At 50.4% G+C, this 12380-nt stretch overlaps 1 long non-coding RNA gene across 7 annotated transcripts in view; it reads left to right on the top strand.

Annotated features, from left to right (window-relative positions):
• The window catches only part of LOC105066091 (uncharacterized), a 22242-nt gene extending 9862 nt beyond the window's left edge, over nt 1–12380 (top strand). For 6 of the 7 annotated variants that reach the window (XR_006723422.2, XR_006723420.2, XR_006723421.2 and 3 more), the window contains 2 exons: nt 524–1085; nt 11095–12380. This is a non-coding gene — a long non-coding RNA (uncharacterized LOC105066091). The remainder of the gene's footprint in view (nt 1–523; nt 1086–11094) is intronic. The other variant, XR_006723424.2, reaches the window with a different exon arrangement.

Below are 12380 nucleotides of genomic sequence, written 5' to 3'. Positions count from 1 at the left end.
CGACATCCCTGAGAAGTGGTCCCATTTTACACGTGGGAAAACCACGGGGCAGAGAGGGAAGAAACTTAAGATCACACAAGAGAAGGAGCAAACAGAGCCCAGTTTGGGGGCTATAGTTGGAGGTCCTCTTTCCTGGGCAGGCCCGAACTAGGCCCTCTCTACTTGACCTAGATGCAATCCTATTTTCCAGAATGAGGGTCGGTGCCCTCCAAGGCCCACTCGATTCTATTCAACCCTTGCGCCCCATTAGAACAGCCCCTTGGAGTGGAACACATATAGGCCACCTGAGTGGCAGCTGTCAGCTCCAATGAATGGCCTGCTTCGTGCTAGCTTCGCACCCCCTGCCCCCCCCCCCCCCCAAGCAAGGAGGAACCGCACAGGTGAATCTCTGTGTATGGACTTAAAGTGCCTACCTGCGCTCACTAGTTCTGGGTAGTACTAAGCATGGGTCCTGCCCCTCAGTCAAGCCCCCAGGGCTGGGGTCCTTCTCCAGACCTAATTGCCTTCCCTTCCTATCTGAAAGGGGCAGAGCGGGATGCTGGTGAAACAAAGATCAAAGGGCAGCCCTGTGCAGGACTGGAGAAGCCTGCAGCCACAGCACAGGGAGGAGCAAACATCCCGTCAGGAGGCTCCTGGTGTCTACTGAGCACCTGTTGCATGTCTGACACAGAATTTGCTCCGTTGCAAATTGATCACTGTGTAAGATGTGTTACCCGGATTCTACAGAGGAGGAAGCTGGAGCTCAGGGAGGAGAAGGCGCCTTGGATAGTAGTGGCATTCAAACTTGAGTGGAATCACGCCCTGTACCAAAGCCCCTTTCCTTCACCTAGCTGCATCTAGGATGGAGGAAATCCTGGAAGACTTCTTAGAGGAGGTGAAATGCACACTGATCCTTGAGGAAGGGTGCCAAGAAATCCATCCCACAGAGAAGAGGAGGAAAGACAAGAAAAGATAATTGTGGCAGAGGAACAGTGTCAATAAAGGCCAGGAGGTTTGTAAGTGGGAAAAGGAGGAGAGCTGGGCTGTGGATGGAGCAGAAAATGGAGATGGGAGTCCTCCCATCTGTCAAAGGCCCTGAATGCCAGGTGAGCAGGGTGAATATATTTTGTGGGCACCGGGGAGGACTGGGCTTCAGCCTGTCCATCTATAAAATGAGGGGCTTGAACCGGCTTACTTCAGGCTCTCCCAGGGCAAGAGGCTATAACAGAAAGGGTCCAGATTCTTCCAGGTCCAACCCTGGACTGGCAGACTGGGGAGTGGCTGGAACAGCTCAGAGGCCAAGGGTAATATTTTGCTCCAGTCTCTGAGCCTGAGAATAAATATTTTACCAAGCTGGCAGTGCCAGATCCCTGAAACTCCCTGGCTACCCCTCCCCCCAGCCAGTATCCTGCAGAGAAAGCCCAGGCCTGGGATCAGGAGGCAAGAGGAATGATGAGTCTTAGGCCTGGCTCCAGCCCAGGTAAAGTTTGGGTCACCTTGGAGCCTCAGTTTCCAAATCTGCACAATGGGGGAGTTGTGGTCTGAGCTTTCCAAGCCCTCTGCCCCCAGACTAGACAACATAAAATTCCAAGACTTTTGTGGGAGACCCCACAAGTGGCTGTGAGGCCAGCCAAGGCCAAGACCTATGAGGGAGTTCAGGGGCTGCTGGGCACTGGGAGGAATGGAGGGATTAGGGGTGGGTTGGAGTTGGGCCTGCTTTTGGGGTCTCACAGCCTAGTGAGAGCAGGGGAGGGATGCAATTTGGGCTCTAAAAGTTGTAGAAAAAAAGCCCTCTCTTGGTTTTTGGTGTGGGTTGGGGCTGGGGAAAGACACCTGGAGAAAGGCGCAGTGTGAGCAAAGGAAGGCAGATAGGACTTGAGGACTTTCCTGGGGAAAGTCACGTAGGCGAGGCTGGAGCATGAGGACCCTGGAGGTGGAGAACTAGTTCTTGCTGGGATTGGTTGGATTCCACGGCTGCGACCCTCTTCCTCATGGGCAGAGCTAGAGGCCCCCAGGGTCCTGGCCAGCAGTGCCAGAAGTGGGGCTGGGGACCTGTTTGGCAAACCAGTTTGGCAAGACTATCTCTTCCGTGATGTCATCCAGCTGCTGTGTTCTCTGAGGACAGTGCCAGATAAACTTCCGGCCTTGGAGAAGGCGGCCCGGCCCTAGGTGCTGAGGGATGGGAAAGGCGTGACTCTTCAATGTAGGAAACTTGGAAGCAAGTGGGCCCTGGGAAGGAGGTGGGGCCCTGAGACGCCCAATGGGCTATACTGAACTCCAGGAGGACCAGCCTTTAGAGGGGCTGGCCTGGACTTCTTGGGACTTCCGATGGTTCCCTGATGCCTGGTGTAATCTAGGCTTATGGCAGGGGTCCCAGATAGTTGCTGCCCAGTGGGTTGGAACTTGGCTCCAGATCACCCATAAACTACATGAGTGGCAGTTTTGTTATTATCATGAACCTCACAGCTTGAACCTTGCAAAGCAGAGCCGTCATTATACAGACGCGGAGGCAGGCTTAGCAAGGCCAAGCCACACCGGCCCCTCACACAGGATTAGAACCCAGATCCCTTGATCTTAACTGCACTACCCTGCCACCTGCCACTTGGGGTCTCTGCCCACATGGGGCCTTGTCATATTCTTAACTACTGGTGACCACAGCAGCTGGATCATGACATCATAGAGTCCCAGATGCCCACCTTGTGGTCCAAATAGGTAGTCTGAGTCCCAGAGAGGGCAAGGAACAGGCTTCAGGTCACACAGCAACTTGGAGGTGGAGCCATGCTCTACCCCAGATCCCCAGGCCCCCAAACCCCTTGTTTCCCCCTCAGGACCTGGCACACCCAGGCATGAAATAGCAATAACCAGCACATACTGAGTCCCTACTATGTGTCATTCACTCATTTAATCATCACCATAGCCATGGGAGGTCGGTGCTAAGATTAGATCCATTTTACAGATAAAGAAATGGAGGCTCATGGAGGGGAAGTCACTTGTCCAAGTTGACATCATATGTTGGTGATAGGGCTGGGATTTGAACCCAGTTGTGCAGACCCTTTCCCCTTGCTGGACCCAATAGGCCTCATTGGAGGCATGAAGACCTCTATACAGGAGGGTGGGTGGCCCCTTTGCAGGCTCTGGAGGCAGGCAGTGTCCAATTCATAGTTTCCATGCAGGCCTGGTCTCCCCGGCGTGGGCAGAAACGTGCTGAGGCTGCAGAAGTGCTCTGAACCTTCCCTGAGGAGGCGGCCTGAGGAGGCGGCCATGGTGGGAGGGAGTGTTTGGGGCAGACCTCAGAGCCAAGTGCAGACGTGGCGGCTGGACCCGCTGCAGGCGAGGGAGGGCAGGCAGGGTGGGGCCCAAACCCGACCCGGCCTCCCAGCAGTGTTCCCAGCCCTCGGGCAGCCAGGCCCGGCTCTGCCCTCCCTTCTAGCACCCCATCTGGATTTGAGATGAGGATGCTGAGCCTAAAAATAGCCGAATGGTAGCAAAGGCAATGCCCCGAGCTGCAGCCGGCGGTGGGGCTGGGACCCCCATCATCTCATGCTGGCCCTGGAACAGGTTCCAGAATTTTAAAAATTATACCAAGTGCTCATGCAGCGCGTACCTGCACCAGGCATTGTGCTAAGGCCCACAGTAACTCGTTTATTCCTCATGACCACTCTGTGAGATAAGACTACTATTAGCTCTATTTGTCTTAACCAAGTAAATAAAACCATTCACACTACAACAGGTAGGAGGAAGGGACAGAATTTGCACAAAACATAAAAAATCTGTTGACCCAGGCAAGATAAAATCAGAAAGACCATCATGTCTGCCCAGAGGCCTCATGTTTATGAAGCAGGTCCTATGTCCCAGGCTCTAAGCTAAGCTCCTGAATGCTCACCCTAACCCTGCAAGGGGACATGGAACCTGCTTCACAAATATTTACTTAGTTAAGAGAAGGAAATTTTCCTCTGATTGGATATTAGTTACTCAACTAACCTTCTAAGTAAGCACAAAGCCCCCAAACACCACCGGCTGTTCTGCTGACAGAAGTCTAGAATGCTTCTATTATTGCTTCCTTTAGACTAAAGCTTGGCTCTGTAAAGTGCATCCCCTTCCCAACCCACCCCTAGGATTGTCCCATCACTGGGAAGGGAACAGGGCAAGAGGGTCTGGAGCTAATAGGCTCCAGCTGGGGAAGGGGCAGGGCCAAAGCAGACCCTGCTGTGTGTGTGGTCTGTACATTGTGAACATTTCCGCCCACCCAGAAGGAAAGGTCCAAGATGGGTGAGAGGTGGCTTCCCCTCCTTTTACCCCATTAACCTATCTCTGAGCCTCCCTTTGAAGCCAGACAGACAAGTTCATGAGGATCTGCTGATACTCGGTAGGACTCATGGCACTCACAGTCTGGAGGTGGAGATGGACTCAGCAAACAGAGCCCCATGTAGTGTCATTACAGATTAGGGTCAGCTCTGTGCAGGTGGAGCCACATGGCACTATGGGAGTTTGTCCTGGGGCCTACTTTAAATTATGTTTAAAGTTTTGTTTTGAATAGATAATCCTGGGAGGTCAAGGAAGGTATCTGTCAGGAGGTAATTATGCTCAGGTCCAGAAGATAAGAAGAAATTTCCTGAACAAAGAGTTGGTCTCAGGATGAGGGGTAGTGTTCTGGTAGCGGGAACAGGCTGTGCAAATGTCCTAAGGCAGGAACAACCTCCAGGAACTGATGGAGGACCAATGCAACTGGAGTTTGAAGGGTTAGGGAGGAGCGAGGTGTAAATGAGGAGCGAAAGGAGAGGGGAGCAGGGCCAGTCCCTGTGGGCAGGACTGGCTACATAATTTGTGGTGCCTGGTGCAAAATGAAGATATGAGTCCCCTTGCTCAAAAATTATTAAGAATTTCAAGATGGTGACAGTAGAGCATTAAGCCAAGCGTGGGGCCCTGTGCAACTGCACAGGTCATACACCCAGGAAGTTGGTCCTGCCCTTGGACCATAGTAAGAAGAAAGGACTTTGCTGTGATGGCTGCAGGGAGCCACTGAAGACTTTTGCGTGAGGGGTGATAAAATCTGATTTGCGTAAACCCAGGTGCTGTCTCACTGTACCACACCTGGATAGTCTGTCACCCTCTCCTCTCTGCACAGGTGGTCTGATTCATTTTCCTAAAATATTTTACTCAGAACATCACTCCTGCTCAAGAATCTGCCGTGGCTCCCACCCCCTAATCAGATACAGCCCAAACTCTACCCAGACACTCAAGACCCTTCATAATTTGTCCTCATTTGATTTAGTTAACCTGCTATCAACATAGGCTGTGTGCGGGATTCCAGAGCTGATGAACTAACCCAAGGGTGAGCATCAACTAGAGAATGGCAAACCAGGACACGAACCCAGGTCTCCTGCGGTAGGCAACCCTTGCCCTGGAGGAGGGTGTAGCCTCACAATGTGCTTTGTATCCTCCAACCTAGTACAGAGACTTGCACAATAGGTGCTCAGTATGTGCCTGTGGCAGTGAGTTCCTCCTGGGGCACATCTTTGCCAGGGCAGGCATTTCAGAATCCAGGATGTAGTTAGTGTCCTTCCTATCTCCTCTCCATCACCTCTACCTCTAAGCATTCGCCAAAGCCCCACCGCACCCCTGAGTGCCGGGGGGCGGGGCGGGTCTTGCCCATAGACATGTGTTTGGCCTGCACAGCTTTTAAAAAGCTTTTTCAATTCATCGTTAATATTTAAAAATCAAAAAATTTCACATGGCAGTACGCAGTTTTGTTCCTCTGCAGAGTCCTGGGTCTGAATTCCCCAGGGGCAGACGCTTCCTAAGTGGACCCTCCGAGGAGTTCCACCCTTAAGTCCCCCATAGGACTGTGAAATTTGAAACTTTGAAGAAAAAGCTCCCTAGTTACCACCAAAGACTCTGACTGCAGGATTTGAAACTTTGAAGAAAAATCTCCCTTACCACCAAAGATCCTGACTGCAGGATCCTGAAGTCTGACCTATCCGATGCATAAACGCCATCTTCTGGGGGCGGGACCACGTGGAGTAAGGCCCGCCCCCAGTCTCCTCTAGAGGGTAGGAGGAATGCTTTGCTTCAATTCTTACAACCAACTCCAACTTGATGGCTGACTCCTGAATCCCTGGGGGGCTGAATGGATGTAATGAGTGTTCCTCAGACCACGCTGGTCCCTCCTTCCCAGCCTTTGACGTTGCCCGTGCTCTGTGCTTGGACCGCTCTTCCTCCTCATTTTAATTCTGACTGGCTCCTGATTACCATTCAGGTCTCAACCCAAATGTTACCTCCTTAGAAAGGCCTTCCCAGCGCATCTGTCTGAAGCTCCAGGCATTACTCTGTACTGTATTTTCCTTTTTTATTCTTATTTTTTTTTAAATCATAGCACTTATTATCTGAAATTGATTTGTTGCTGTTTGGCTCCCAAAAGATGTGAGCTCTGTGAAGGCAAGGACAGAGTTTGTCTTGCTCACCTCTGAATTCCCAGGACCTAGAAGGTAACCTGGCACCACAGAAGAGGTTCAGCACAATTCGTGGAAAAGTGAACCACTGGACTCACAAAACACCTTTCCCTGGAGGATGCCCATGACTCAGTGTCGCAAGTTTGGGTGGGAGCCGGTTGGCAATTAGAGAGCAATTAGTCACCAGCTAATTGATGCACAAGACAGCTGTGGGCTGGGAGGCAATCAAGGGACTGAAGCCCAGAAAGGAGACTTAGGTCTCTTTCTGGGAAAATGCTGAGAGAAGGCAATGAGGAATCCCCAGGATAACATTTGAAAACCTCTTGTGTTCTTGCAAGAGATTTATACCATCTGAAGTGCCCCCAAAGGGACTTGGTTCCCTTTAAGAAGCTGGTGGATCTGGCCAGGCTCTGGTGATGGGACTGGCCTGTAAAGGAAGGGATGGGACAGATGGAGGAGGTGTCACCCTTTCCTACTTGGGGGGTAAAATACTTTGGGGTATTAGGAAAGGCTATCATGTTTGCAAATACCAGAAACCTCACAGATTAATCTGAGTTAAAAGGGGGCGTTACTGGAAGGCCATCAGAAGTGGTATCAAGATTATAAAACTTTCAAAGGGAGCATATAGCTCAGTGGTAGAGTGCATGCTTAGCACGCATGAGGTCCTGGGTTTAATCCCCAGCACCTCCACTAAAAAAAAAAAGACTATAAAAAATTCAAGGTAGAAAGCGGGGACTCTCAAAGTCATTCCATTCACTCAAAACCATTTTCTGGTTTCCAGACCCTTCTGATCAGCCTGTTGTTTAGAGCTTTGCTTTCAAAGTGTGGTCTGTGGACCAGCAGCTTTGGCATCTCCTAGGAGCCTGTTGGAAATGCAGGGTCTCAGGCCCAACCCCAGGCCTACTGAATCAGGGTCTGTGTTTTAACAAGACTATCAGGGGATTCGTGTGCACATTATAGTTTGGGTTCATGGCCACAAAAATCAACTGGTTGATGGGGGGACTGTGTCTCTTAAACCTGAGGGTCCCTAGGAGAGCTGCTGCCTTGGTGGTCTCCAAGGGATGGGTGCTCCCAAGGGTCCACTGGGGAGAGGGCGGTGAAATTGGCAAATAGTCTTGAGCCATTGAGAATTTACCAATTCTTGGGTGCTAGCTAGGTAGGAGTCCAGCCTACAGCACCCTGCTCCTCAGGTAGGAGATGGGCCTGGGAAACCCAGGCCTGTGACCTGCCAAGGAGGAAACTGCTTGGGACCCTGGATCGAATGCCCTGTATGTTGCTGGATCTCTGCTTGGGGGGCTTTATTTTGAAGGGCTCATCTGCTTGGCTGAAGGAAGGCAGAGCGTGGCCTGGGCTGATGTTGGAGCTAAGACCTTCATTCTGCCTGCTGAGGTCTGGGCAAGCAGTTCCTAAAAAGCTGCCCTCAGGACACAGGATGGGAACAGCCACATTGACCTGGCCCTGTAGGAGTTCCAGGGTGCCTTCACCTTTTATCATATTTGATTTTCATAACGATCTTGTATAAAGGACCAAAAAAAAAAAAAAAATCAAGCACAGAAGGTTCCTGCCTTTAAAAAGGAGTGTTGCTACTTACCTTATACCTCCCTCTTGGTTCGTTAAACTCTTGTTCCAAAGTAAAAGTGCTGTTGGGTTAGGAGGCTGGGTCATTGGTGAGCTGATCCTCTCACATTGTGAAGTTGTTCCTTCAAAGGGTGCGCATGTCAGATCTCTCGGTAAGATACAGGTATCCGCCCAGACTTATTCAATACTCTGGAGCTCAAGAGTTTTCCCTTGTAGAGCCAAACCATTATTGGAGGGAGGCAATTCCTACTTATCACCCTTACTTCTGCCATGGGAGAGAGGATCTTCCCCCTGCCACCCAAGGGTCCCGGGCATCACTCGGCACCTCGAGGCAGTTCCCAAAATTGCCCAGAGAGAGGCTCCTGAAGGAAACTGTCAGTCTCTACAGGGCTCGCCTTGTGTCTCCAAAACTTATTAAATGACATCATAAGTTAGGCTTGGCAAATAGGATGAGGGAGTCTGGCCAGTGAGGAGAGACAGAAGCCTTGCAGGCATGGATGCAGGCAGGACGGAAATGGAGACTGCCAATAGGCGGAGGTGAGGACAGAGCTGAGCGCCTTGGAAAAAGAAAGAACCACTCCAGTTAGCTTTACAGAACACTTTCACAAACATGATCCTCCTCTATCCTCAGCAGCCCTGAGTGGTACCTAAGGTCCAGCAAGGTCATCGAGCTGCACATAACCAAGCCATGCGTCTTAGACCAGTGCTTGGTATATAGTGGGTGAACAGTTGACGCTTGTTGAATAAAAGTAGAAAGTGTACATTGCACAGCACTTTAAAAAGAACTGTAAAGAATGAGAAATTTACATTTTTGCATTCTCTTAAGTATGTCCCCACAAGATAATTACTAATTACAAAGGGACCCTTTACAACAGAGAAACTTGGCAAGCACCTCCTTAAACCAAGTGATCGATGTTAACATCACTAGTAGTAAATCATGTTGACAGGATGTAGCCCCTGTGTGATGCCCTAAGAAGGGCACAGCATCATTTCTGTGCTATTCTTGCCAAAAATGCCTCATTTCGGCATGATTATGAGAAAACCATCATGCATCCAAATTGAGGGATATTCTGTAAAGTGAGATCCTGGATTAGATTACAAGGAAAACTGGCAAAATTCAAATAAGTTCTGTAGATTAGTTAATAGTACTATATTAGTGTTAATTTATTGGCTCTAATAATTACCAAAGTTAGGCAAGATGTTAATATTTGCGGAAGCTAGGTGAGTTCTCATAGGAGCTGCCATGTTGTTACAGAACCCACCCCAAGCACAGCTGATTGGTCCAGGGGTGGACTTCTGACTTGGGCCAGTCAGCCACCTTCTCTGTTCCTACTGCCACCACCACTGCCACTGGAATTGAGATGGTAACTGGTCTGCCTCTGGTTGCTAGGGCCATGAGATGTGAGATACAGAAGCTGTTAGCCATCTGCCACATGGAGGAACCCTGTCTGCAACCAGAGAGAGAAGACAGATAACACAGCAAGAAGGGGAGAGTGAGAGAGAGCGAGAGCACTGATTCTGTTTGTTCTTGAAGTTTTCTGTCCTTGCCAGCAATGGTTGGTTGGTTGGTTGGCCCTGCTGTCCACTACATAACCCCCAGAATCCAATCTCCCAATAAAAATCCCCTTCCAATAAATCTTTCTTTAATAAGGTAGCCAGGATAGTTTTGTGTGGCTCTCAACCAAAAGATACTCAATGAAGATCACTACTCTGAGTTATTTGCGTAAATGTTTTGTCTCTCCCACTCATCTGGGGATTGCCAAATGCCCATCTTAGACACAGTCTCCCTGGCCTGCGGCTAGTGAGAAAACTAGGACAATGACTTATAAAGATAATTTTTAAAAACTGCTAAATTCTGAGATTAGTCCTTATTAAATTTTATGGTGACAGAAAGTAATGCTTTATTTTTCTCTTTTCTTTAATGCTCTTTGACAGATAACAAAATGTTGGCAACTCTGTGCCCCATGTGGGGAGAAAACTTTACCAGGATGTGAAATCCCAGCTTCTGGGGAACGCTGTCCACGTGTTGATTGCTCTGGGGCAAGGCTCTTGCCTGGCTCTCTCGCCACAGCTCCTGGCCTGGGGCAGGGAAGGAGATACCTCCAAAATGACTGAGATGAGCTAATGGGTTTAGAGAGTGGTTCTGGTCTCCTGCCGGTCACGAGGAGATGATCTGATTTAAAACTACTACCGGTTGTTCGTTCATTCTTTTATGATTTTTTTCAAAGGAAGCCTAATTTATATATTTGCAAGATGCCCCCACTCATCCTGATTTTTCCTTTCAAGTGGACCTCAGATTCATTTTCTCTTTTATCCTCTCTTTTATCTTAATTGTCTAGGATGGCTTGGCTGGGAGGAAAAGTGAGGGCTCCCCTCACAGAATGCGGTCCACTCACGGTGGTGGGGAGAGAGGACTGGAACGGGAGTCAGCTAGCACTGCCGTCCAAGTCTGGTTTCCCCTTGTGCTGCTTGCAAGGGCTCAGGCAACTTGTTCCATTTCTCTGAGCCTCAGCGTCCCCATCTGTGAAATGGGGATGATACCTAGCTGACCTTCTTATAACCTTCTAACAGGGCTGTTATAAGGGGCTGAATAGGGCTTTGGCAGCAATTTGGGAATCGGAAGTGGAGGGTGCAGGTGTCGGGTGTTTGCAGGAGCTGTTGGGGGGCACTGGATGGGGAAATGGGAACGTAGGAAAGTGCTGGGGAGTGGCTGAGTGCTTCCAGCTCTTCCTAGCTCTGTCTGTTCCTGGGATGTGACCTCACCTCCCTGTGCCTCAATTTCTTCATTTGGAAATCCGGGTCCCACAGTCAGGAAGTAAGTCCTCCTGATCCCGCACTCTAGGCATTAAAGTTTGCCTCGAGCAGGTCAGAGACAGAGAGGCACTCCAGGTGGAGGGGGCTGCGTGAGCCGAGGCTTGGAGCTGAGAAACGCTGGTCTCACGCGTTTTGTTTCATGGGGACAATAATAATACTTCTCTATCGTGATAAGAATTAAGCAAGATAACGCAGGGAGAGTGCTTAGCACAGACTGACAGGTAGCAAATTCAGTTATGGTGTTTGTCCTTACTGATCTTGCTCTGTTTTACAGATAAAGAAAACCAAGCCTCTGAGAGGTGACGCGGTCTGCCCGGTCCCACAGCCATTGGAGGTCCGGCAGAATTTGAACCCACGTCTTGACTCTCGAGGCCAGGCTCTGAACAACCGTGTTAGTCACCCCATGGGGAGGCCTCTGCTCTCGACCCCAGCCGCCAGCCTGACTCAGCAACTGTGGGTGGCCTCGCTCCTGTGCCTGGGCAGCAGAGCCAGCAAGAAGTCTCCCACTTCCTTGAAAACCAAATATGGCCAGACCAAGCCCTTGGAGGCCTGACCCCCAGGCTGGGCCTGCTCCCGCCTGCTCCCCTGTGCCGTGGGGCCCTCCTCCCTGCACAACTGCCCGGCTCTGCCCCAGAGGACTCTGGGAGAGCCTCCATCCAAATCCCCCTCCTCGTAGGATCTTGTTGAACAGGTTACTGAAAGGGCATGTGAGACCAGTGTCTCATCTATGTCTCAGGAATTCCTAACTCCAAGCCTTTGTGGTGCTGTCCCTTCCACCTGGAGCACCTCTCCCTCTCTACCCAGCTCTTATGCCTTCTTTGGTGTCCAATGTGAGTTCTCAGGAAGGGTTACTTCCTGACTGTGTGACCTGGAGTAAATCTCTCATCCTGTCCATCCATCCATCTGTGTAACTGTCCATCCATCCATCTATGTAACCATCCATCTATCCATCCTTCCATCCAGTGGGCACTTACCTGTGCCAGGCATTTTATATATAGTCTCTCCTTCCAGACTGGACGCTCCCTTGAAGATTGCAGATCAGGTGTAGAAGGTAATTGTTCCACTACTATCCATGGGCCAAGTCTTGTCCTTACTACAGTCCTGGTGAGGCTCTCATCCTATCACCCCTTTCCACAGTTGGGAAGACTGATACTCAGACGGGGAAAGTCCAAAGGACACAGCACAGATGAGTGGAGCAGAGACTTGAACCCTGATCTGTTGGACTCTGGAGGCCAAGTTCCTAACCACTAGGCAGTACTCCCTAACTCCTAATGGAGGGAGGGGACCATTGCAGTAAGTGTCAGGTCCTGGGGGAGGGCTGGGGCCACTTCACCTTCCGTTCTTGGTTTCCAAGTAGTCCCCTTAACCTTTCGACTTCTGAGGCAGCTGTACCTCACTGACCTTCCCTTCTCCAGTCCCTCTGTGACCAGAGCTGGTCTGACACTTGCCAGCGTGGCTGGGAGAGGATTATTTTTTTCCTTTGCCCCCCCTCCCCCACCGGACTGAGACTTTGAGAATACCTGTCCCATCTCAGAGCCTATAAAGTCCTTTTCAAAGTCA

The sequence above is a fragment of the Camelus bactrianus genome, chromosome 32, assembly GCF_048773025.1.
Source record: "Camelus bactrianus isolate YW-2024 breed Bactrian camel chromosome 32, ASM4877302v1, whole genome shotgun sequence".
In the NCBI taxonomy this organism is placed as follows: Eukaryota; Metazoa; Chordata; class Mammalia; order Artiodactyla; family Camelidae; genus Camelus; species Camelus bactrianus.
This window is presented reverse-complemented; position numbering and strand designations above follow the sequence as displayed.